The following is a 27,320-nucleotide window of genomic DNA, read 5'->3' on the forward strand; positions in this document are numbered from 1 at the left end:
ATCTAACCAGGCTGTTACCAGATGGTTTTGCGAACACTGTATTAACCTCATCCTAAAAAGTTATAGCCTTAATTTATTAGAAAACTGAAGTCTAATACATACCGGCAAGTAATTTTGTTTTTATGATGGGAAAATAGAACGACTTTGAGGCACAAATTTTTTTTCCTGATGGATTAAGATGGTAAAATAGAACGACTTTGAGGCACAAAATTTTTTTCTTTGTGGAGGGAAAATAAATGGACGTTTTGTTTGTTTTGTGGGGGCTAATCTCAAGAGAGAGAAGCCCTTACAAACGTAGGCTTATGCCGCTTGGAGTGGCGAGCACACGGTATTCTTTAGTCAAAGGCGAAAGAATAGTTCGCTCCGTCAATTTCTCTTTACTCAACGATGGGGGACTAAACCAATAGGCCTTTACTTCGTATTCTAGAGAGAGAGAGGGGAGAGAGAGCAACACAACGGCATACTTCAAACAAAGATAGAAATAAGATGGTCCGGGTCCGACCAAACCCAGACCAGATAAATTATTAAGGGATCCAGACCCGAAGTCATTGAACATGGACCCAGATGAGTGAGTGAGAGAGAGGTGGCAACGGGATGGGTCTGGGTCTAGGTCCGGCCAGATCTAGACTCGAAAAATTATTAAAGGACCCGGACCCAAAGTCATCCGACCTAGACCTAAACATTAAAATATAATGTCAAACTTGGATCCAATCAGACCCAACCCAAAAGTCAAAATATCTATATATTTAGCTATTGGCTCTTGGGCTGACATGATCTTTTTTTTATATATATATATTATAACAAAAAATATATAGTTATATTTTTTTAATAGAAAATGATTTGATAGAGCTGCAGCTTTACCAAAAATTAAAAAGCCTCACCTCATACTTCATCAAAGCAATTCAAGTGTAGAAAAACCTTTAAATCAATCTTCTCAACTTGAACATTACGGTTGTAAAAAAAATGTACGATTTCAAGTTTTAAAAATATTGTATATTGCAACAAATCATCTAAACCAAATCCATTTAACCCTAAAAATAAGTGTTCATAGATCCACAAGATCTGTACCATTTTTTAAGTTTCAAATTTTATTATCGGTATTGGAAGTTGATTTAAGAGTCATCATGAAGATTTTCAATGCCGAAAGTGCTTTCCGGATGAAGATTTGAATTGAGGTTTTAGTTTGTTTTCATAAAGCCTAGGCCACATGGATATTATATATAAAAAAAAAAAAAAGCCTAGGCCCTGAAATTTCATCCTTACTTAAAAAATATTTAAATATCATGTATTCAATATTATTTAAATATCAACATATTCAACACTATTCGGGTCTACATGAACCCAAACCCAAATAGTGTTTGGGTCAAAATTTGGACTCGGACCCAACCCGCTGCCGCCGGTTCCAATTTTTAGACCCACACCCGGATTCAGCTCAGATCTTCCCGTCCGGTTGCGGGCCGAGTCCAAGTCCATTGCCACCCCTAACCTGCGCTTGCCAGATGAGAAGAGAGAGAAGAAGCTTAAAAGTTAGAAAGAGAAACAGTGGTGGATCGAAAAATTTGGCTTTAAGCCGAGAATGGAGGAGTTAAAGCAAGTGAGAGAGAGATGAAATATATATGAGGGGATGAATTCTCTCTTAACAGAGGACAGAAAGCAAGAGAGGGAGAGATCTCAGATACATGAAGCTGAATATCAACACTTAAACAGAAAAGATCTCTGAACATAAGCACCATCAATTTTCATTATATTAGCATAAAAGTTTGGAGTGCCTGGGCTGAACCCATATGATGTAGGCCTACAATTGAGCAGGGATCAAAATGAAAAAAAGAAATTAAATATCTTTTGAAATAATGTTTTTGAATGTAAATATCTTTTAATGTAACAAATTAGTGGGAGAGATAATGGTCTTTACAATGGTTCAACTGATTTATTAGTATATTCGAAAGGGATCGGATATAATGAGTCCATTTACATTTGATATAAGGATGTCAAAATTACTTACAACCATTTGATGTTTGACGTGAAATTTGATAGTTTGGATGTGTTACAAAGTTTGAAAAATTTCGTCTTAAAAAAGGTGATTGCAAAAATAAAAAAGTTTTGACGTTGGGGGTATAATTTACAAAGTATTGTGGGTGCTATGTCCAATGTTCGCAAAATCAAACCGGAACGGTTAACCGGACATAGGCTTGGAAGCGGTTTAACCGTCTAACCGGTAAACCGACCGAATCAACCGCTCTAACAAAGAAAGTTTCAAACGGTCAAAAAGTGTTTAAAAAAAATTTTAAAAAAAAATACAAAAAAAAAACTAAAATATGAAAAGCTTATAAAGAATTATTAAAAAAAAAAAAAAAATATTCAAATGAAGTTGAAAATTAATGAAAAAATGGATTTAAACCCATTTTATATTTTCTAAAGATATTTAAAAATACATTACAAATCAAATTCCTTATTTTTGAAAATTTATATATATTTTTTTGATTTTTTTTTTTAAAATACCGATTGATCACCTTAAACGCTCAAAACCGAAACCGACCACTAGCCGGTTCGGATCTAACCAAACGGTTATCAGTGAGATCGGGCAATTTTGCAAACGATGGTTATGTCTAAAAGTAAGATCAAGGGAGGTTACTTCAATCTCCGCTCATTTTTAAACTTTAAAACATGTCTACTAAACTGTAGCATCCAAAGTGGGGTCAACCAGGTGGACAGCGAAAACTCCAGCTGCAGATTTTACAGAGGAAAGAAAGTTTAGGGTTGTTGGTCCATAGGGTTCATTTGGACCTTCAACTAAATTATTGACTTATGGATTGGGGGGGAGGGCTCAAAGGGCCTTAAAAATGGTCCCAAAAGACATTTAACAAATAGCTCTAAAACTGCTTTTTTGGTGGTTTAAGTCTAGACCAATTATTATAGATCTAAATTAATAGACACATGAGAATTGTAAATGGCCAATAACTTCATACAGCAAGAACTAGATTTGCTACCCTGATGGACGAGCAAAGAGGATTCTTTGATTTGATGGAAAAAAGATTTGGTTGATGCTCCATGTTATTCATTTAGAATTCTACCTAAATCTATCAACGTTCAGGGGGTGGAAGGCTAAAGAAAGCATGAAAACGATTCTAATCCATTACAAAATCAATCTCTATAAATATTTTAGGAAATATATCATTAAAATGGTCAAACAATTCAAGAAATCAATATGGGTGTTTAAGTCATTTTACCTATTTGTTTTGTTTTCTTTCATCTAGGCACCACCTCAAAATTTTGCTTAAAAGTACATAAATTGCACTTTGGGTTTGGGTTCATCATGGAACTTATGTGGTCGGGTTGTCTTCGGGTCAACGCCCATTTGGTATGATATCTATATAAAATATTTATGTATGTATATAACATTATTTATCAGATATTTTTTTAATAAAGTTTATTTTTGTTTCTCTAGACCCGGCCCCAACACAACCTGGACAGGGTTTGGGTCAATTATGGGTCTACCTATGACCCAGTTGGGTCAGGTCAGGGTCGAAGACGTCGGAACCCGACTGATCCATTAATGCCTTTGATAGTGTATAGGTGAGGCTACGCCATGTCATTAACCCCTAGCCAAGTTCTGCTACCAGGCATGGAGTTAGGCCTTAGCCCTCAGGCCAAAATTAAGGAGCCCCGCCTACTTTGTATCGGGCTAGATTGTTGGGCCAGGCAAAGGGAGATGGTCCATTGCCACCCGATACCAATGCACGCAAAGCGCACGCACGTCTCGATGCGTGTGCATTTGCATGTGCACCGGCTTAAACGTCCTTGCATGCATGCTCACGGAAGCTTTCTCTATCCTCCATTTGTAGGACACTAGGTGAGTTTCGTGCAACACGCGTAAATATTAAAATTTATTGTCGAATAGTTATCAAATATTCAAGGCAAAAGTTTATACAGAGCCGATGTTCAAAACGATCAAATTAGAGCACCCATCAAAAATTTCACTAAAAGAGGTTGTTTTGATACTCAAATATCCTTAAATTGATCATCTTGACATCCAGATGCATGGATATATGGAAAAAAAAAAAGATTTCAAGTTTTGAAAATAGTACATCTTGTAGTATATTTTTTTACTGTCAATTTTCAAGTTTTCATATATCTGCTCAAACTATAATATTTTTGAAGCTTTAAATTTTATAATTAGATATAAAAATTTATTTTAAGGCTATCACAAAGATTTCCAATATTGAAACCACATCTCTGGACATTATTTCAAGATGCGCTCTATTTTGATTGTTTTAAGGTTCGGCTCTATACAAACTGCACCCATTATTCAATGACCAAAGAGATCTATTAGACAATAGTTTGATGTTAGTAAAAAGTACAAAAGTTGTTTTCTAAATTACTATTTGTTACCAACTTTTAAAACCAGCCATAGAAGTTTTTTTTTTTTTTGTGTTAAAAAATACTTCGATGTGATATTGATTTTCATTTTTTTTAAGAACTGTATCATAAAAATAATTGGAACACTACTCTTAGGGGGAAGGAAAAAAAAAAAAAAAACATTTCTCCAAGAATATATTATTTTATATTGTAAAAATCCTTAAAGAATATGCTAATGTGCCATGGAAAATTGAAATCATTTAAAATTCATAAGTTAAAAATATGAAAGATTTTAAAACTATTTTTTTTTATTGTAAACCTTATGATTTGAAAAGAAAGTTTAAAAATATGGGAAAGTAAAAGTAGTATTCAAATAGAAAATATGAGAAATAAGAAACTTAGCCGTGAAACTATTTTTATAGAATGAAAAAATTAGCCATAAACTATTTTTTAAGCGTAAAAGTATGCACTTCAAATTTTCAATTTTCAAAAAAAATGAAAGAAAGAATAAAATTGGTATCGTTTTTTTTCTATTTCCTATATCTTGTATTCATATAACATAATTTTTTTTTCCTCACTGAGGCTAAGACTATTAATAGAGCAGAATAAGAGACTAGAATCGTGTAGCCGATCTCAATTAATTGGAAAGATGTTAGGATGATGTTGATGATATAACATAACTTTTTGTTTACTATATATGTAACTTTTTGTTTACTACATAACTTTTTGTTTACTATATATGTAAGTGGTAATAAACATAAAAAAGCAAAATATTTGAAAGCCTAAAAATTTTAAATTCAAAATTTCAGGATTTAAATATTGGAAATCAGTTTGGTAATTTTAAATATTTATTAATTTTTATCAAATAACCAAAAAGAAATAACAAAATTGAATAAACAAGTTAAACACACTCATAAACATTTCATGAAAATTTTGAAATTCATACTTAATTACTTATAACAAAAAAAAAAACAAAAAAAGAAAAAGAGTTACCAAATCACACTCATTTTCGATAGGGCTGGGAATGGGCCAGGTTGGGTTCACACCTAAACCCGGCTCGAAAATACATGTATGGGACCCAAACCCAGACCCAGACCCGGACTCAGACCTAGACCCAAATTTATTTTGCCGACCTGGAGCTTGACCCGATGGGTTAAACATAGAAAAAACAAAAACATAGATATAAAAAATAAAAATAAAAAATAAAAAACCTAATAACGTGTAACTAAAATTACCAACAAAATACTAAAAATTATCAAAAACATATAACCACATTACATAAAATTGTGTTGGGGATAAAATTTTTTAAAAACTTTTTAAAAAATATACATATTAATATATAATATTTATTAATTTATATATAAAAAAATCTATAACATATTAGAATAACCGGATTAAGTCCACCAATACCCGGACCAGTGTTAACAAAATCGAATCGGAATGGTTAACCGGACCTGGGGTCGGAAATGGTTTAACCGGCGTAACAGGTAAACCGGTTTATTCAATCGTTCTAACTAGGTAAGACCCTGGCAGTCAAAAAATTGTTGAAAAAAATAAAAAAGATTCAAAAAAATCTAATAAAATATGAATAGCATATAAAGAACGAATAAAACAAAACACATTCAAATGAAGTTGAAAATTGATGAAAATAATAGATTTTAAATAACCAATTGTGCCTAGGGGTATTTTTAAATTTTTTAGAAAAAGATGGGAAAATATTAAAGTGAGTATTCGTGACCAAAATAATTTTTAATCTTTACAATAATGTATAGAATATTAAAAAATATATTACAAACCAAATTCTTTATTTTTTTGAATGTTATATATATATTTTTTTACTTTTTAAAAAAAATACCGGATGATCACCAAAACCGCCTAAAATCGAAACCGACCAATGGCCGATTCTGATCTAACCCGGCGGTTACCAGTTAGATCATCTGGTTTTTCTAACATGGACCCAAACCCAGTCCTATTTGCTATTTGGGTCCAAGATTTGGACCAGAACCCAACCCACCAAATCTTGGACCCATACCCGGACGTAGATCAAGGTGGGTCATTGGGTCTCTGGTCAGGCCGGGGTAAATTTCCAGGCCTAGTTGTCAATGAAACTTTAGTATTTGTATGTTTTCTTAGAAATTATGTTAGTTTAGAATATTTTTACATACGATAACAACATCAAGCATAAAAAAAAATACAAATTTTTCATTAGTTCAAAATTTCAAAATTAACAAATAAAATTATGGGAAGATGATATTTATTAGCAATTATGAGACGTCGTATCAGGTACTCTAAAGAATATAATTTTTGCAATAAGATTGTGAACCAAAAAATGTATAGAATAGGTGATTGTGAAATTCAAATAAAATAACTACATACCTTCAAGGGGCAAGGTTTTTCTACTACAATCTCACTTATATTATGCCTAGGAAGCAATGCCATTTGAAAATTTAATGAAAAATGTGACAACTTACCTCAAAAGATGAATATGCTCATTGCGCTTCATAACTACACAAATAATATAGTTATAAAAATATAAACATAGAGAAGAATAAAAATTAATGCAAATAAAAATAAAAATAAAAATTATTAGAAAAATTATAGGAAACTATATTTAAATAAAATAAAATAATGTAATGAAGTAAATAGAAAATATCAACGGAGGCTGTTAAAGGGAAAAGTTGAACCCTATGTAAATTAACTCTACATATATATGTGTTCGGAGATGCTTTCTCTTTGAATGATTGGATTCATATCTCCATTCATGCTTCACAATTCACATGTAAATGAAAGGCAAAGCTATTGGCCTATACGTTTAATATATTGTCAAAAAATAAAATTATTTTATTCCCTTGGATGACACCATTGGAGATTTTAGAAAAACTTTCCTTAAATTTTCTTTCAGTCTGGGTAATCTTCTCTCTTTATGCTTTTATTGTTTGGGAGATTTAGTACACTCAATGATATACGTAAAATAAAGAAATGTGTCATCTTTATATAAAATTAAAGGGAACCTCTTGATATTCACCCAAATAAATCTTCAATGATCTCTCTCTTTGATTTTTTCTCCATCTCCTTCTAACACGTACTTCTCTCTCCCTTAAGTCTATCTATATCCTTGATTTTCTTTCCATTTTTATCTCTTTATCTCTCTCTCCTCATATACCCTCTCTCTATGTTATCTCCACGTCTCTCTCCCCTTTAAAGATAGGATTAGGCATCTTGGGTCTCTCTTTTCCCTTAAAAATGGAAACCTACCTATCTATCCCCGTGATTCTCTCTCTCTCTTTCTTCCTTAAATATGGTCAGCATTTTTCTTTATCTATTAAATATTACTTTTCTATATTAAAATAAGTGCATAATTTTCTCTCTCTCTCTCTCTCCTAAAATAGTTGCGTAATTAGTCTTTTTAAAGATGAAAATGTATCCTACAATATCTATTGAAATAACCCTTATTATTTTGGCGATATATGTCCACCCCTTAACTCTAATTTAATGATGTAAAATAGATAAAAATGATATGAGTAATGATCCTATAGGACCCTTCCCCACCCAATTGTATAGGACCCCAGTTAATAGCCGTTGGATTTATATGCAAATTTCGAGATGAAGTTGGAGGCTGACCGTCAAACCGTTTTCCCACCAAGTTACCGGTGACCATCCTCTGCCTCTCTCTCTCTCTCTCTCTCTCTCTCTCACAAGTACTCCTTTCAAAAAAAACTTGCACTTCCGCTCGCCTATGTGAAACTCTCTGTAACAACTTGCTCTCTCCCGTTATTCTCTGTGAAAGATAAAAGATGCCCCAAACCTGTTGCCCAGCAGGATTACTCTCTCTCTCTCTCTCTAAATTACTCTTTTACTCAAGGCAAAAAAAGGCAGCCCGTTCTCTATTCTCTGCCCCAAGCCCTAGTAGAACGTAACCCACTTCAACAAGCTTGCAAGGCCCAGCTACAAGACTCGTTGGAAAAGCTGCAAAATCTCTTCTTCACTTCATCTTCACAGAGGTAAGGGGAAGGTTTCCCTATGAACCAAAGAGCCCCCCATTGTTCTTTTCACTAAACAATCATGGGTTTTCTCTTTTTTTCCTGAACTTGTCTGAGAGAAAAGTTTGGATTTTAAGCTCTAATGGAGCTCTGTTCAGGCAGACTATGCACTTACAGTCTCAATTATCTAGAAACAAAGAGAAGTTATGGTCACCCATATCTCTGAGAGGCTTGAGCTTCATTATAGGAGGAGAACTTCACAATGGCAAGGTTTTATCTTTGAAATTTCGTGCTTCCTTTGATATACTTACTGGTTTTTATTGTTATTTCAAAGGAAATAGAAGAACCCATCATGTTAGCTGTGGAATTAATTTTAGTAGCTATAATGAAGCCAAGATTAAGCGTAGGATTAGGAAAGGGTTAAATTCTGATGGGGTTATTGAAGTTTTGAGGTCATACTCTGACCCATTCGAGGCACTTGTGTTCTTTAAATCAATAGCCCAACAACCCAAGATCATTCATATCACTGAAACCTGCAATTATATGCTTGATATTCTCAGAATCAATGGGAAAGTTATAGAAATGTCAATGGTATGTGATTTGATTCAACAACAAATAATCCAAAGAAACCAAGAAACCTACTTGACAATTTTCAAAGGTTTAGATATTTTTGGAGGAATTAAGCGAGCCTCAGTTGCCCTTGAGATGATGAGTCATGCTGGTTTTGTCCTAAATGTATTCTCTTACAAATGGGTTGATTCACCTTTTGCTTCAATCTGGGTTTCAGAGAGAAGCCATGGAAGTTTACAGATGCATGGTCGCTGAAAACATAAAACCTAGTTTGAAAACTTACTCTGCTCTCATGCTTGCCTTTGGAAAGACGAAGGATATCAATACTGTTATGTACCTTTTGCATGAAATGGAAGCTTTGGGATTGAGGCCTAATATTTATACTTATACAATTCGTATCAGAATATTTGGAAGATGTAGAAAGATAGATGAAGCGTTTGGGCTTTGAAGAAGAATGGAGGGAGACGGGTGCTAACCAGATGTTATTACTTTTATTGTCCTGTTGGATTTCCTTTGTTCTTGTGGTAGATTAGCTGATGCAAAGAAGTTGTTCTATCAAATGAAAAGTGGTAATCACAGGTCTGATAGGGTAACATATATCACCTTGATCGACCTGTTTGGTGATCTTATGACTATGGCACCAATGTGGTTTAGCTTCACACTACTTATCAATGCTCTATTCAAAGCGGAAAGAGTGGGTGAAGCACTAAAAATGTTAGATGTGATGGAGAAGAAGGGTATATCGGCAAATCCACATACTTATAACACCTTGATATTGGAACATCTCAAGGTTGATAGACTTGGTGAAGCTCAAGAGCTCTTTGAGTTTATGGGTCTCCATGGTCCTCAACCCACTGTATATACTTATATTCTTTTCATTGATTATTTCGGGAAATCAGGGGACCTTCAGAAGGCGCTAGAAATATTTGGGAGGATGAAGAACAAAGGAATTGTTTCTAATGTTGTTGCTTGTAATGTATGTTTACATAATCTTGCAGAACTAGGCAGACTTGGGGAAGCGAAAGATGTTTTCCGGGAGCTTAAATTGAGTGGCTAATCACCTGATGCAATCACCTATAACATGATGATCAAATGCTATGGCAAGGCAGGGAAAGTGGATGAAGTAGTCAAGTTGTTACATCAAATAATGGAAAATGGGTGTGACTCAGATGAAATCAGAATTAATACTTTGATTGGGGTTCTCTATGGAGTTGATAGAGTAGATGAATCATGGGATATTTCATAAAATGAAAGAAATGAAACTCAAACCCAGTGTTGTGACTTATAACACATAGTTGGCTAGGTTGGGTAAAGAGGGTAAAATTGAGAAAGCAATGGAGTTTTTTAAGGGAATGGATCAACGTGGTGGTCCTCCAGACACAGTGTCATATAACACAATAATGGATTCTCTTTGTAAGGATGGGAAACTTGGTTTGGCCTTAAATATGTTCTATGAGATGCCCGAAAAGGGATGCAATCCAAATGTTTCAACATATAACACGGTCATCCATGGCTTGGTTAAGGAAGAGAAGCTCGATGAAGCGCTATGGTTCGGTCTCCTGAAGCGCTATGGTTCTTTCTCCTGAAGCGCTATGGTTCTTTCTCTTGATCTGATTACGTTGAATGCTATCTTGCCCATGATTGTTAAACATGGGCAGATCAAGAATGGTTTACGAATTGTTATGGATTTTAATTCAAAGGAGGGTGATCAGTTAGTCAGTTCTTCTTGGAAAACTCTTATGGAAAGGATTTTAAAAGAAGCTAATCTGCACTGCTGTTATGAATCTTTGCTGATGATTTCCCAATGTAATTGTTCATCCATAGATTAAATATATATATATTTCATTGATTATTCTAAAGTCTAATGAAACTGTTGATGAATTACTGGAGAGATACCCTTGTATTTTAAGTTTGAAATGGCATCCAATTTCTTTATGTCCACTGATGAGTTGTTAGGGTTGAATAGCTGGTTACTATTTTTTCAGATGTGGTTAGAACTCAAATTGCTTGTTGACTATTGGGACTCTGAATATACTTAAATATGAGGTGAAATGTGTTTTTCATCAGAGCAATGCTTGAATTTTTTTGGATATTTTGGAAAATATTGGGATTTCTTGAATTGGTTTCTAATACATGTGGATATCACCTAGATATGCTATGGGGTTCAGGCTTTTGTCATATCTTCATGGGACCCCACAAGTAAGCTACAATGTCATAGTGAAATGATTTGCTCTTGCATGTGCACCCGAAAAGTGAGTTACCAAACATAAAAAAATGATTACATGATAAAAAACAAGCTTGAGAATCACATTCCCTGTAAATTGTTTTCTGGTTGAATTGATGAAGTTTGCCAATTGGTGATGGAGACAACCCATAAGCTCATCAAGTCAGCCATGCAAAGATGATCACTATTCACATTAGAATCAATTAAAAATGTGAAATAACTTGCAATCAGTCTCTCTCTCTCTCTCTCTCTCTCATGCTATACTATGTAATACATTGCTGTTAAAAGTCACATTTTCATATCTGTCGATTTTCATTAAACAAGAAAAGATTTGTGCACAAGTACATTCATAAAGTCCCATTCATCTTCACCTTTCTCAGCATTAACCAAATACTCTACTGACCCATAACCTGTAAAGGGGCTCAAAAAATACTCCATTCATCCTTTGGATTTCTAAGCTTGGTGGTTCTATACAAAAACCTGTAAAGGGCCTCAAAAATGCTTAAATCCAAAATCTAAACAAGAAATTAATATACAAAAAATGGGGGGACCATGTGCTCAAAAAGCTACTAAAAATTATCCCATATTTGTTGCTTTGTGTTGTTCCCTCTTTAACGAGAGGATCAGATGCTGAGTTGGCTATACCAATGAGTAGTTCCATAACAAAAGTGAGACTCATCCACAAAGGTGGAAACAAAATGTTGTGGTTACATTAAACTGCAAGTAAAGAGTTAAAAAAATCATCACTAAGGGGTCCAAATTTTCATGGCCAGAATAAATCATAGATAAGTATAAAAGAAATGATTATATAAAATAAAATATATTTAACTAGCTTGCATGTATCCCATTGGGAAGAGTACCATAATAATAAAAGCTTACCTAAAAGGCACCACTATAATCTCGAATCATAGCATTCGAGGATTGATCTGTGCACATGACATCTATCATTGAAATCTATAAAGTAAGGTAGAAAACAAAAGAACTTGTCATACAACTAGCGAAAGTAGGAAGAAGGTAGACAAAGAGAGTACAAGTACAAAATAATCAATATCTTACCCCTATAAGCTGTGAATCACTACTTTTTGACAATGAACAAGTACGCGAATTATGTCACACTTTGTTGCACATACGACATGTAACAAGCTTCCGTGGCAGCTTCTCTGCTGGTGATTTGATTCTTGTGGCCGAAGGGCGGTCCTTTGTTGTTGTCCGTAATGGATTTTGTAGTATAATATTACTTGTTGAACAATCTTGATTTATATCACTTGTTGTCATAGCTATTCCCAAGTTACTTTCATTGTCCTTAGAGCAAACTTGTGATGCATTTTCAATATTTTCCTCATGGATAGCTGTTTGCCTCAATTCTTGAAATCATAGCAACACCATATAAAAAACACACACAGATTTCACCCCAATCTCTACAAGGTTGATTGCTTGACTACTTAAATAGTTGAATCGTGAGAATCGAGAATCCATGGAATTTCCCATCATTCCTTTTCTATGCTCATTTAATAAAGTCCCTTTCTTGGCATTCTTTGTCAATCGCTTCAAAATGTATTGGGATGGAATTTCTCGAACATGCTTACGATGGAAAACTGTTAATATATGCTTACAAAGAAACCCAGAAAACTCAAATGTTTTACAGCTACAAGTTGCTTCGATTTTAGAGGTATCAAATACAACTACATATTCTTTGCTGCTTTTTTCATATGTTGTCAACTTGTATGTGTTGATTAAGCCATCCTCCTCAATTTTCTTTACCATAATGGATATCACTTCATCCAATTCCTTTTGAAATTTAAGGAACATTGTCCTAGTATAAGCATCTGCTGCTTGTTTCTCCATAGGTAGTCTTGTGTTCAAAGTTGGTGTAGAGTAAGACGTGACATGATCTAAATAGGGTTCATCATTATACCGGCGATCAAGGGCCTCTTCATATTTAAGAATAAATTCTTGCAGGGTAGTTTGAGAGTTAAAAAACCAGTGAAAAAAATGGTTTATACTTTCACTTCGCTGGGTAGTAGAGCAATTTGCAAAGAATGTACCATGCAAATAGATTGGTATCCATTTTTGTCAAATATCATATAACGATGCTAACCAGTTATTTTCCTTTAGCTTATACTTATCAATAATTAATCTCCATGAACTCTCAAGCTCTTTAATTGTTTCGGTCCAATTAATACAATTAAGGAACTCCTTAACAAAAGTTGGATGTTTTGCGCAAATGCTACCCAACTTCTCATTGATCTTTTTTAAGATATTCCATTTGCAAAATCCGTGGACACTGCTTGGGAATACACGATCAAAGCTCCTTGCATGGCCTTGTCTTGGTCAGTGATTATTGTAATTGGATGTTTACCATTCATTGCTGAAAGCCATGTCTCAAATAGCCAAATAAATGACGATTCGGTTTCATCTCCCAAAAGTGCACAACCAAATAAAGTAGAAATTGTATGGTGATTGATTCTTGTAAATGGGGCAAAAGGCATTTTAAACCTATTTATCTTATAGGTTGTATAAAAAATCACCATATCCCCAAAACATTGATATGCATTCCTTGACCTAGCATCAATCCAAAAAATATTTGCTAAATGGCCATCATCAGTTACATCAATTGCATAAAAGAATTAAGGATTTTCACTTTGCATCCGCTTTAAATAATTTAAGAGCAATTGTGCATCATTGTCAAGGATTTTCTTTTTAAACTTTCTAAGCTCATTTGTGCAATCACATTCTATTAGGCCTAAATTACAGTCTCCACTAGATTCTGCTCTAAAGACATTCATAATCTTATTAGTAGGAATCCAAGCTTTATGAAAAGTATCAATAATACTTCTCTTACATTCAGAAACAGCCCGATGCGATCGGAGACAATGCACCTTACTTGGGCTCACAAATACATGATTGTGGTCTTTGTCGAACCGTGTTAACAACCCACTTGTTAATACCTTTCTTACATATTTTCATTATTGCTTTGCAACCAACTCTTGTTTGTGGTGCCTTCCGAGTAGGTTTTCCACTATTAACTTTCCTTGAAAAAAATCCTTCTCTTGAACATAGAAATTTACAAGAGCGTACGACCCCTTCATGTTGTGTTTTTTTTATATTTCCCATGCGCATGCTAAATCCCATTCGCCTCGCATATTCATTATAGAATAATTTTGCTTCTTCCTCAGATGAAAATTCCATACCCACAAATGGTTCACAAGCAATATTTCTTTCATTTGGATAGCTTCCCAATCTTTCATTTTCATCTTCCTCACTGCAAGTATTTATAACACCAAACTCCTTAGAACCATCATTATTGCTCCCTTTTGCATGTGATTTCACTAGTTCATGTACACTTTTCACAGGTGTTTGTTGCATTCAAATGATTGGTTAAACTTTAACACAAGCAAAAAAGATTGGTCAGATTTCAACATGAACAAAAAAATAACCATTTCTGAAGCACTCATTACCTTGATAGAACTATCAATTTCTTCCGCATTGGCACCATACCATAAGGAATGATCATCAATGGTTGACTCCATGGTAAGGAGGAAAGCTTATAACTTTTTGGTGTCTCTTTCTGGCTCAGCAGCATGGAATGAGAATGACAAAAATGACTTATCATGTGTCATATTTTATACCACCACAATAATAATAGGTTTGATATAGAAAAAGAAAAAAATTCAATATTAAAGGGTGTGGACGACAAGGGTTCTATGAAAGTAATTAATACATGTCACTAGATGAAAAAGAGAGCTAAAATTGAGAATAAAAAAATATTAAAGGATGCAATTACAGTCTAATTTAATAGCAAAAACAAAAAGGGCAGCATGTTCCATCATGTTATAAAGTAAAAAGCATTGCTAATGGGAGGATAAACAGAAAAGAAGCATTAGCATGTGCATTATACACTTTCTGTTTGGGTTAAAGTACACAATACAAGGACAAGTTAGGTAATCAATTGGGGATTCATACAAAACAACACAAAGTTACAAATCATACAATTTACAATAAATTTACAAAGAAAATTTTCAAAATTAAATTGGCAAGAAGCCCAAAATTTGCATCAAAAAATTTGCAGCAAAAGTGTTGAGCGAAATAGTAATTATCTCACCACTAACTCAATTTCTCAAATTCAAAAGTCAAAGAAATAGCAATGACCCATCATGTGTGAATAATCTTATAAAGAGAGGAAATAATCAATATGGCTCATGAAAAAATTCTAGGAAATAATCAACTGCCCATCATTTGCTTCAATTTAGCAATAGCGCAATTATTTGCATAGTGCCAAACTACCAAAGCAAATCAATAGTAATAATCCAACACTGCCATTAATTTATTAAAGTAAAAGAACAGTAAACCCTTGACAAGAATAATGTAGAGAGAGAACAATTAAATAATTTACAAAACTTAAGGAAAATTTCAAGAGAATAAAAAATTAAAAAGCCTTCCTCTTTCTCTTTAGACAAGTTCTTTAGGTTAGGATGACATACAAAATTGAGAACCTAAATACAAGAAAATGTGAAAATCATTGAAAAAGTGTAGAATAAAAAAAACCAACTCTGCAACATAAGGATCAGAGTCATCAGACAATCCCTTGATTAAGGAATCTAAAAATTGCCCTAACAGTTCAGAAATGTTGAGAACAAAGTTTGATATATTGTGATGTGGGATGTATCATATAGTAAATGAGAAAACCAATAATAATCTAAGAAATGCCCCCAATGATAGATTGTGATAAGCACAAACTTCATCACCGAATAATTTTATCAGATGTCACAGGCCTGACTTCAACTTAAATAAAAAGAAAGAGAGAGCAAGAGAAAAACCAAATGAAAAAAAAGACCCAATGACAATGAATCGATCCCCCAAATCTCCCACCTCAATCAAGGAAATGAATTCCATCTCTTGTATTGATTCATTTGAAAAAAAAAAGATCCAGGTAAAAGAGAGAGAACCCAAATGAAAACAAGCCAACTATTGCTAGAGAGATAACATACAAACCTTGTGATGCAAAAAAAAAGCAATGGATCAAGCCCACAATCTGAAATAAAAAGACCAAGTTCTTCCACTTTAGCATGAGATAAAATGGCCTCTGCAGCTATCGTAACTCTACTAGGGCTTGGGGTAGAGAGTTTCGTAGAGAAGAGAACGGGCTCTGTGAAGATGAAATGAAGAAGAGATTTTGCAGTAAGTATATCAAAGGAAGCATGAAATTTCAAAGATAAAACCTTGCCATTGTGAAGTTCTCCTCCTATAATGAAGCTCAAGACTCTCAGAGAAGATGGGTAACCATAATGTCTCTTTGTTTCAAGATAATTGAGACTGTAAGTGCATTGTCTGCCTGAACAACGCCCCATTATAGCTTAAAACCCAAACTTTTCTCTCAAATAAGTTTAAGAAAGAAAGAGAAAACCCAGGATTGTTTAGTAAAAAGAACAATGGGGGCTCTTTGGTTCATAAGGAAAACTTCCCCTTACCTCTGTGAAGATGAAATCAAGAAGAGATTTTGCAGCTTTTCTAACGGGTCTCGTAGCCAGGCCTTGCACGCTTGTTGAAGTGGGTTGCATTCTGCCAGGGCATGGGGTAGAGAATTCCTTAGAGAAGAGAACAGGCTGCCTTTATTTGCATTGAGTAAAAGAGTAATTTAGAGAGAGAGAGAGAGAGAGTAATCCTGCTAGGGTTTGGGGCAACAGGTTTGGGGCATTTCTCTTCTCTTTCACAGAGGATAGCGGGAGAGGGCAAGTTGCTATAGAGAGTTTCACAGAGGCGAGCGGAAGTGCAAGTTTTGTTTGAAAGGAGTACTTTAGAGAGAGAGAGAGAGAGAGAGAGAGAGAGAGAGGGAGGCAGAGGATGGTCACCGGCAACTTGGTGGGAAGACGGTTTGACGCTTAGCCTCCAACTTCATCTCAAGATTTGCATACAAATCCAACGGCTATTAACTGGGGTCCTATACAATTGGGTGGGGAAGGGTCCTAGAGGATCGATACTCAAATGATATATAATCTCCCTATATAAACCATACTCTATTACAGCACTGAGAATGGCATGGGGCCTTGGTGGTAGTATTGACAAGCCCCATAAGGATGTCTCTGACTCCATTCTCCCAAAGGTACCCAAAGGGTAGGGTCCAAATCCCCACTGACTTTGTCATTTTTACCTACCAAAAAAAAAAGACTATTTGCCGCACCACTACATAGTAGTCATATTATTGTGAAATAGAGTAAAATAGTTTTAGGGTGTAGTTTGTATGAGGTTGAGGCCTTAAACAATCAAAGTCAGGCTCACCTTCAAATAGTGTCAAAATATGCACTCTCAATAATCTTTATGATGGCTTGTGAATTTATTTTCATCACTAATTATAAAATTTTTAAAGATTAAAATATAGTGTAGATTGAATGGATCTATGAGTACTTGAAAATCTTGAAAATTGACGATCTAGATAATACACTATAATAAAATACACTATTTCTAAAACTTGAAATCTATTTTCCTTATGTCCCTATATCTTGAGGTCGAGATGATCGAATTGAGGTTTTTCAGCATCAAAACAATCTTTACTAGTGAATTTTTGAGGTGCACCTTTATTTGATTGTTTAGGACCTTACCCTTTATAAACTTTTTCCATGTTTTTAACTCAAAACTAGTAATACTCCATCATCATCAATGGAGCCTTATCCGAATTGTTTAGGGTCCATTGGATGAATCATGTTTTGCCATTTTGTTCTATTAGGGGAATACCCTCAGTAAAGCCATAAGCCCACATATTTTTTATCACTACTTCCATCCATGTCCTTTGCCCTTTTAGAGCCTTTCACTTGAAATAAATTGCACCTCCTAACCAGTATTGTATTGGGTCTATGATGCACGTTGCCAACCCACCTAATTTTATTTGTTTCATCTTATCACTTATTGACGCCACACCTAAGTTCCCTCAATGTATTTTTGGAAATACTAACATATGCTTCATATAGAATCCAGAGTAATTTACGGATGGACCCCAAAATTTTAGGTAAAATATGAAAGGCACCGCTTATAGGCAGAAATTTCAAAGAAGATCGGTCAACCGGTCTTTTTTCTTTTTCCAAAACTGCCCATCTGTCAACCTGAATTGTGAGTATTTTTTTTATTTTTTTATTTTTGTTAGTAGGGCAATGCCCTAAAGCTTGTGGTACTGCCCTACTAACAAAAAAAAGAAAAGGCACAGTTCGGGTTGACCTAGGGGACATTTTGAAAAAATAAAAAAATGCAAGTTGACTCACCTTTATAACTTCCTCCTATAAGCATAACAATTTGTTTTTTACCTATAATATTAGGATCCATACGTAAATCATTCTAGAATGTAATTTATACTACGCCAAAAAAACTGACACATACTTCCTATAAAATCTACCGTTCAGCAGTGAATGGTGGTGATGTCACATTGTACATGTACATATCTTCTTCTCACGAAGGAAGACAATAAACTCCTCAAGTTAAAAAGGGATTGTATACAATGAATCTATTTACCATTGATACAAGGTGGTCACAATTACTTACAATCATCTAATGTGAAATTTGATAGCTTGGGTGTGTCACAAAGTTAGAGAACATTTCTTTTGAAGTTTGAGCTCGGTCAATGAAATAATTGCAGCCACCCAATTTCACATTCAATGGTCAATATTAATGTGACCACTTTGTACAAAAAGTAAATGATCTCAGTTAAAAATACATCACACTGTAACCTACTTTTAATAAGTACATCTCCCTTTCCATTAGTTAAGACCGCACTTCGAAATGAAGGCATCTTGCTTCTCCTCAAAAAGATAGAAAAGATTTAAGAAAGGTGGTTGCAGCAAGCACGAGGTTGGAAAGCCAAGTTTGCATGAACAATGCTCTCTTCTCTCTCCTATAAAATCCCCCTCCTCCTCCCCCAAAAACCCTAAATCTTGAGAGAGAGAGACAGAAGGCAATGGTTATCACCACTATTGGTTTTCTAATGGTGCCGGTCATGGCCATGTTTGAGAGTGGCACTACAGATACAGGATGCTAGAATGACCTACAGGCATTGATGACAAGCTGCCTTCCCTATGTGATGAACACAGGGTCCGCATATTCCACCATCGGTGGCTTGCTGCTCGGCAGTGGTGGCGGCAAACATGCCATGTGTCTGCAAGTATGTTACGAAGGAAGTGGAGGCCCTCATCGATATACAGAAGGTCATCTTTATCGCGCAATCCTACAAGAGGCCACTTCCCTTTGGGACCAAATGTGGAAGTGAATGCCCCCAACTCCTTTGATTTATTTTGTTTTGGAAAATATTTCTCAGAGGGATTGGTGAATCTTGGTTTGGAGTGCATTTGTAAAAGGAAATGTATATATTAAGACTGTTTATTTGTTAGGGTTTAGGGTTTTATTGAGATGTGCTCAACCAGATTTTCTGCTGAGAAAATTGTATTGTGACGTAAATGTCACTAAAATGAAGACTCACTAAATGGTATGATTTAGGGATGGAATTGAGCACTATTTTATATTTTTTAAGTCTATTTCAATATTCAAAAGTATTTGGAGATAAAATCTTTATGAGTTGAGAGATATCATATTTTTATCATGGAATGCTCATGCTCTATTCTACAGTAAATTAAAATATGTGACATGATAAGGCACATCCTTAGATTCGTAAGTATGGAGACCTTTTTTAGGGCTCATTTAAGGGTTGTATAGTGTGTCATGAGTATGGTTTATTATAGTGAAACTTCATAGAGATGTAATACAGAGTTGGTGAGATATGACACTCTATATGAAGAGTTTTCGATCTGGGAATTACAGAAAGAAGAAGAAACACAATACCTATAAAAGCATCTTGGTTCCTTCAAGATGAAGGGATACATAAAGAGACTTGGTGGTAGCAAAGAAACATTAAAGATCAGTGGGAGAATCAAATTTATGATATTTGAAATGATGAGATAAAGAATAAAATTTCTTCATGGTGTGAGACAGGGAGAATACAAGTGCCGAAGATATGGACACTTCGCGACATGTGAAATCGATAACCATTATATTCTCTATCCGTTGCGTGATCTTCCAAGATCACAAAAGCTTGTCAAACAAGTAAAAGTAATTATTCAAGAAAGCCCAGGTACCATACTATATGGTTTTGAGGTATGAAATCTATCCTACATTACATGGTAAGGTCATATAGGAAAAGATGATTCAATAGAATTTTATTTTATGTTTAATATGCTTTAATTATAATTTGGCTAATTGTTTTATGAATATGTATGGAGTGTATAGACATTAAGTGATGGGTGCTAACAAATTTGAAAGAGCCGATTTATGAATATTAGTTCCTCCTTGTGCTAGAATATAAACTACTTAAGGTAGTAATACACATGGAAATGTAAATTGATCAAGGACTTTGAGCCCTAAGGATGAAACATGAAGGATGGGTGTGGCTCATTCAAATATGTAAGCACGAAGGGAGTATTTTGATGGAACTCGGTCTTAGTGACCATCTTCCCAATAATGTCTATAATATAATGTGTTGTATGTGATGATGATCCCCTGATAAAATCTCCATATTTTCCAAAAAGGAAGTATTTTATCAAGGTTTTAATAATCATTCTTTAGTAATGCATTATTTTGGATAAAATTATAAGATAATATATATGATTTGTTTTTGTGGCCATGAATTTGACTTGATAGGAAATTAAAGGTGAATGTAGTAAAATGATTTATGAAGGCTAAGCATGTATTTTAAAATTAAATTGGTTGATTTGAAAAAAATCTAAGTCTATGAATATGGTTTTGAGAAAACCACATAGTCTTGCAAGGTTCACTAAGTCTTCATGAAAATCATTTAAGACCATTATACTATTATTTAACTATTGCTTGTGAATGCATATATTTATGTATACCAAGTTAATAGGTTTTTTTTATTAAAGAGAAAAACATTGTGTCTTGAATGTATTTATAAAAATGGGAGAAAAACTGTCATGAACTAGTTTTTAAATACCTATGTGCCTTGACTCATGTGCCTAGTTATTTAGAATCCTTGATTACCTACGATCTTATGTAGACATCCTATTTTAAATCTGACAAATTCTATGGTTTTCTTAACCCTTAGGATCACATTATCCTAGTAGACCCAATTTAATTAACCTAGAACTATCCAAATTCTATCTTAATTTGAATAAGAGCCTAAGAGCTTTCCAACGGTCCAAGAATCGCCTGAATCGGACCTACAGATTAAAAGATATAATAAATGACAATTTAGTCCCTATGAGACCCAACTGTCGGGCTGCGGGCTGGGCTGTAACGGGCCTGACAAGCTCAGACGCGGGCTGATGCTGCAGAAAACGTATTTTCTTTAATTAGATAAGGCTAGAACTTCAAGATAAATCCAAAAAATTCAGAAAAAAACTCCAAAAAATTTAAGAAAAATCACCAATTGAATCTTATAAATACTCCATCTCCCTAACCTAAAAGGAGAGAGAAAACACTACAAAAAAAAACCTTAGAGAATTCTTGAAATTCGAAAAATTACCAAAAAAAATCAAAAATAGGAAAAACCCTTAGAAATTCCTAAAAATTTAGAAAAAATCTCCACAAATCCCAAAAAATTAGAGAAAATCTCAGAATTCATATTCAACCTCTAGAGATCATAAAACCCTCAGAAAACTAAAGAAATTCTCCTCCAAACCTCAAGAAAGACCAACAGCTTTAGAAAAATCTCTAGATTGCAAACCCTAGAGGGTAGAAACCTTAGGCTCCTGAAGTCCTAACCCTCAAGATTGAGAAAACCTAAACCTGGGGCATAAAAACCTTAGGTCAAAACTAGAATTAGGGCACAACATCCCTAGATCTAAGCTTTTACACCAGAGATCTGCTAGTCAACATCCGGATCAGAGAGGCAAAGATGACCGGTTCTGATACGGGCAAGCCCTCTAAGGCTTGGGAATCCAGGGCCATCCGGCCCAGTTTGGTGTTATTTGTTCCTCTCTCTTTCTTCTTCTTTTTACTGTTTTGCTTCTTTTATTTATTTTTTACTGGTTAACTTGTCTTAAAAATTGTATTTTAGTGCTCTAGATCATGTTGGCTCTGCAACAGATCTAAGAGTAAATCTGCTCAGATCTGAATTCGATCTTTCCCACTTTCTCTACCACTTTATTTACATCTTTTTAATTAGCTTAAGGTGTTAAAATTCGAGAGATCTTTATCAGAAGATCTGTCAGATTTTCATCGTAAACAATTTGATGCCCACAGTGGGGCGATTTAGAGCTTGATCCAAGCATCAAAATATAATTTTTATTCACTATTTTGCACTGTTTTCAGACACAAAAGATCCTAAAAAGTCTTCTGTGACCAGAATCCAGGGTTTTGGCGCTTCGAAACCCTACTTTTTCTGGACAACACTGCCAGCGTCACCCAAATTCAAATGTCTCAGAAACCTCTGAAAATTTGTAGATCTGCTCTAGGGTTTCGTTTGCTACTGCAATAAACTATTCAAATCAAAATAAAATTTTTAAAAATACAAAATAAATATTTTTCAGTTTAATCTAGGCTTTTCTATTTTACTTTATTTTAATTTATTTCATCATAAATAGTTTTATTTCCTACTTCTTCCGAGTTTAAATTAGTCTTATTTCATTGAGATTAAGAAGATAAAAATATAAAAACAATATAAAAAAATTATTGTTTTGGGCGACACCAGTCGTGTCGCCCACCTTGCAAGGGCAACACCAGTAGTGTCGCTTGGGCGACACCACCCTTGTCGCCCAATTGCAAGTGTCCCATAAAAATTCTGGGACCCCACATGACCTTTCTAGGGACTTTTGGCTTCATGTTTATCAATTTCTGACCTAAAATAAAATTTTAAAAAATATATAAAAAAAATATTTTGCTTCAGATAGATTTGTTCTGCTTCTGCCTTTTTTTATTTTATTTTAGTTTGTTAATTTTGACTGAAATCATATTTTCCCTACTTTCACCATGCTTATTTTAACTATATTTTATCAAAATTTAAAAAATAAAAAAAGTACATTAGGGTTGCTTACCCCTCCAAACCTATACCCACTCTTAGTCCGAGCCGAGACTCGTGCACCATCTAGTCTAGATCTTAGTCTAGGTTCTAACATAGCTTTACGCTTAAGAGTTGCCTCTAGAGCTAGAGTAGGCTTACCCTAGTTCTGGTTCTTAACCAAAATCCATTGAGTCTAGTAAGTCTAGGTTCCAGTCTAGTCTTAGCTTAGGTCTTAGCTAAGGTTTTTACATCTAGTGTCAAGCTAGGTTTGCCCTAAGTCATTTAGTTTAGATCTTACCTAAGTCTAGATTTTAGAACTCAGCCAAAAGCAATTACCATGTTAGTCACTCAAGGCGACCATGATTACTGCTTCACGGCCGACTCTAAGCTTAACATGCCCAAACCTAGGGACCAGTATACTGCAATCCCTTGTAGTTATCAACAGACCTCAAGACAATCCATTATCCAACGCCCAAGTCTTCAATTAGAGGCAGAGTCCCAAGTATCCACTCCTAATCCTGAGATCTGTGTGGCCCGAAAAGCCTGCTCCTCCCGAAAAACCTTGAATAGTCAAGGAGTCCGACCAGGCGTCGTCCTATAAGGGATTTTAAGCAACCAAAGTAGAAGTCGAGTGAGGGAAGAAACTCATGAAACATCTAAAGCCAATTACCGTAACTCAAACCAAGATAAACTCTGAGGTGTAGCGATCTCAAAACCAAGACCCACCTAGGTCTAGGGGATCTAACCCAACCTCGAGCCACCATAGTACAACTTATGATGTTCTGAACACTGTACAAAGCAGAGGTGTCGACTCAAAAAGACCCTTAGGCGATATGGGCATCCAAGCTGCCCTCAAAAGTCTAGTTGACCTAGGTTACACTGTTCATGCCCCAGCTTACGGGTCGATCCCAAACCAAGTTAGTGGTATAGGTCAACCCTTAGCATAGTCAAGTCAGTCGATTCTTCAATTGGTCCCTCTAGTTCATCCGGTCCAACAAACCGTGCAATTTCCGCAACCGATGGCGACAGTGCGCTCCTCAAGCACCAAGGTATCAAACCGCCCTGGTGACTTCAATCTCAGACCCATGCAGGCCAACATATACCCCAAATTTCAACTTATCAGTCTACGCTTGGGAACCCACCAACCAGTGGGTCTATTGCCATGCCAAATACTCAACAAGAAGGTACCTTAAAAGCAATGCAGGATATGCTTGTAAGAATGGGCATGCATGAAATTCTACCCTCAAACGCCTATGTTCATGAGATCCTTGGAGGCATGAAAGACCTTCCCCTATGAATTGTCATCCCAGAATTTAGAAACAAGTTCAATGGGAAGAGCGATTCAGTTACTCACGTGAATGCGTACCTCCTCTCTGTTCAAGCTTTGCGAGACAAGCCTAACCAACTGAAGGCCATCTTTTCACAAACATTGACCGGTGAGGCCTTGAACTAACATCAGAAAACAATATCCGCTCGACCACACAACACTCTAGATGAAATGTTCAACCTATTCGTCTCTCACTACCGCGGGTCAACAGCAAGACCTCTCTCCCTGGGCGAACTCAGTGCAACAAAACAAAACCCAGGAGAATCCTTTAAGGATTTCATCGATTGATTTCCCGAGGCGGCAATGCAGGTCATAGAATGTCCACTGACAGACCCAGCCAAGATCTCCATAGTCATTGAGAATGCTGCTCTTAAGTACATAACCCTCTTCAGCCCAGGTCTTATCCCTCACACTTTCGACTCCATGATCGAGCGGGTGGTGCGGCATGAAAGGGTCAGAGGGACACCCTTCAGCACCAAACCCGACAACAAGCCAATAACAACTCCCCAAAACAAGAACAAAAAAGGGGGAATGCTTCCGGTCAGGTTAAAGAGATCGTCGTTAATGGATCGGCCCAAGGTTCAACTGGTCAACGCACCAATCAGAATCAAAACCGAAGGGGTCAGCCTAGAACCAACACTCAAACTAGTAACCAAAGGTGAGAGGATAATTTCACCCATCTCAAAGACCCGTTAGAAAAAGTGTTGAAATTACTCTTGGCTAAGAATATGGTTTATCTCCCGCAACCATCTGAATCAGCATTTCAGCTCACGGATAAGAGCAGGTGGTGCAAATGGCATCAAAACCATGCTCATGATACTCAAAACTGCATAGATTTGAAACAAGTGATTCAAGGGTTAATCAAGAGGTGGGACATCACTATCGCACCTAGAAATCAACGTATCGAAGAACCTAATCAAAAGATCGGTATCTTCACAAATCCTCTCCCTAAAAATATGGTGACAACGACCAAAAAGCCAGGAGATGGAGACAACTCGAAAGAGAACGTTGTCATTCACATGATTGAGTGTGGAGACGAAGAAGAGAATCCCAGTCAGTTCATATTGGCTTGTGATCATCACTTTCAAGAACCCGAAGAAGTCTTTTGAGCCTCCTAAGAGGAAGCCCTTCATCTCCAAACCTCGATAACCTTCCCAAATGGGACCGATATGACGAAGATGGCACACTAGAGATTGATATGGTCAGGACCAATGAAAAGACGTCATCTTCCAAACAAAGGGCCAACACCCAAAGTCTCTCATTACTCTTGCTAAAGATGACCTTATCGAGCTTCCGGTTGGTGAGGTCGACTCATTAACCTAAAGAGGTCGAGTGTTCAAACTCATTCAATTGATGGCCAATACTCTCGATGAAAGAATGGAAAATACCTCAAAAACGAAACAACCAGCAGGGGTTGTAGATCACGAGCCGAACAAGGAAATTCGAGGTCTATAACCACCTACGATCTACCAGCTCATCTCGGGAAGATCCATGCTCAAATCTCCATCTTGGAGCTACTCGCCAATTCACCAACACATAGAGCCCAGATCGAGAAGGCCCTTGCCAAGACACACATCCCGAGCAACACACGGCCGTACGAGTTTTGTGGAATGATCAACCAGCTGATGGCACCAACACCAATCGTGTTCACAGACGATGACATCCCAGCCAGCTTCAACCGATTTCACGTCCAACCTCTGCACATCACTTCTTCATGCAAGGATATGAGATACGAAGAGTGCTTATTGATAATGGGGCATCCTTAAACATATGCCCTATGAAAACAATGAAGCAGATAGACAAAAACCTAGATGACTTCGAGCCATATCAACTAATAATCGCTGCATACGACGGAACCAAAAGACAAGCTGAAGGCATACTGCCTCTCACACTCAAGATCGGCCCTACCGTCCAAGTGATAAAGTTTTATGTCTTGGATATAAAACCTTCTTTCAACATGTTGTTAGGAAGACCGCAGCTACATGAAAACCTCGTGGTCGTCTCAACACTCCATCAATGCCTCAAATTTCCAATTAAAAATGGCGTCGCAAAGGTATGTGTTGAACCCCCTGCTTTTCTCAATCCTAATATACATAACGGGAAGTTAGTTGTAGGAGTCGAGCTTGGAGAAATCTCGCTCGCGTCTTTCGAGAGCACCGATTGTGCCACCTTACACCTAGAGACCGACGACCCTGTTCCTCAAATTTTGCAAACTTCTGCATCAATGGATGACATTATCCAATGTCAACATCGATACGGTTTCGGGCCCCTTGAGCTTGGCATATGCTCTTCTCCCAAGGCTTCCAACCAGGCCAAGGCTTGGGTAGTCAAGGGCAAGGAATAACATAGGCAATTTATGAATCATTCGAAGCCAAAATTAAAAACGAAGATCGAAGAGGTCTCGGGTGCTCTCTCACCTTATTGTAAAGCCAAATGAAGCCTTTAAGCTATCCGGGCTTTGTATCTTGAGGCATTCAAAGCCTCGATCCTCTCGATGCCCATCCTTCAAAATGGCCTAAGGTGATCCTTGGATCCCCAACGAGGAATAACTCTTCTTCAATATCTCAGCACACAATAATTGGGAATTGAAGACCTTTTTGCTGACCTGGATTTGAAAGTATGCACATTCGGCTCTAACACAGCCAAGTGTGTTCATCCACCGATTCAAACCCAGGAACGGAATTGGTCGATCACTCCCCTATCTCAAGAATCGCTGGAAGCATACCAGCGGCACCTTCAAGTCCCGGTGCCAAAAATTAGATAGGCGTAGGGTGGCCATCTAACAACCCTGCGCGTCTAGTCCCCAACATTTCTCTCGCAAGTCTCATAAGGGACACTTCTTGTGTTACTTCAACAACCATTGAAAAATCAAAA

General features: G+C 36.0%; 1 non-coding gene and 1 pseudogene across 1 annotated transcript; both read right to left on the bottom strand.

Moving 5' to 3' along the window:
* Window positions 1-265: 265 nt before the first annotated feature.
* LOC148783798 (U5 spliceosomal RNA) lies at window positions 266-390 on the bottom strand. The gene has a single exon (XR_016047256.1). It is a non-coding gene; the product is annotated as a U5 spliceosomal RNA (small nuclear RNA).
* Window positions 391-12,501: 12,111 nt separating this feature from the next.
* On the bottom strand, window positions 12,502-14,496 carry LOC148783799 (protein FAR1-RELATED SEQUENCE 5-like; annotated as a pseudogene).
* Between the last annotated feature and the right edge of the window lie 12,824 nt (window positions 14,497-27,320).

This window comes from Amborella trichopoda, chromosome 1, assembly GCF_054954075.1.
Source record: "Amborella trichopoda isolate Santa Cruz 75 chromosome 1, AtrichopodaSantaCruz75HAP2 v2.0, whole genome shotgun sequence".
Lineage (NCBI taxonomy): Eukaryota > Viridiplantae > Streptophyta > Magnoliopsida > Amborellales > Amborellaceae > Amborella > Amborella trichopoda.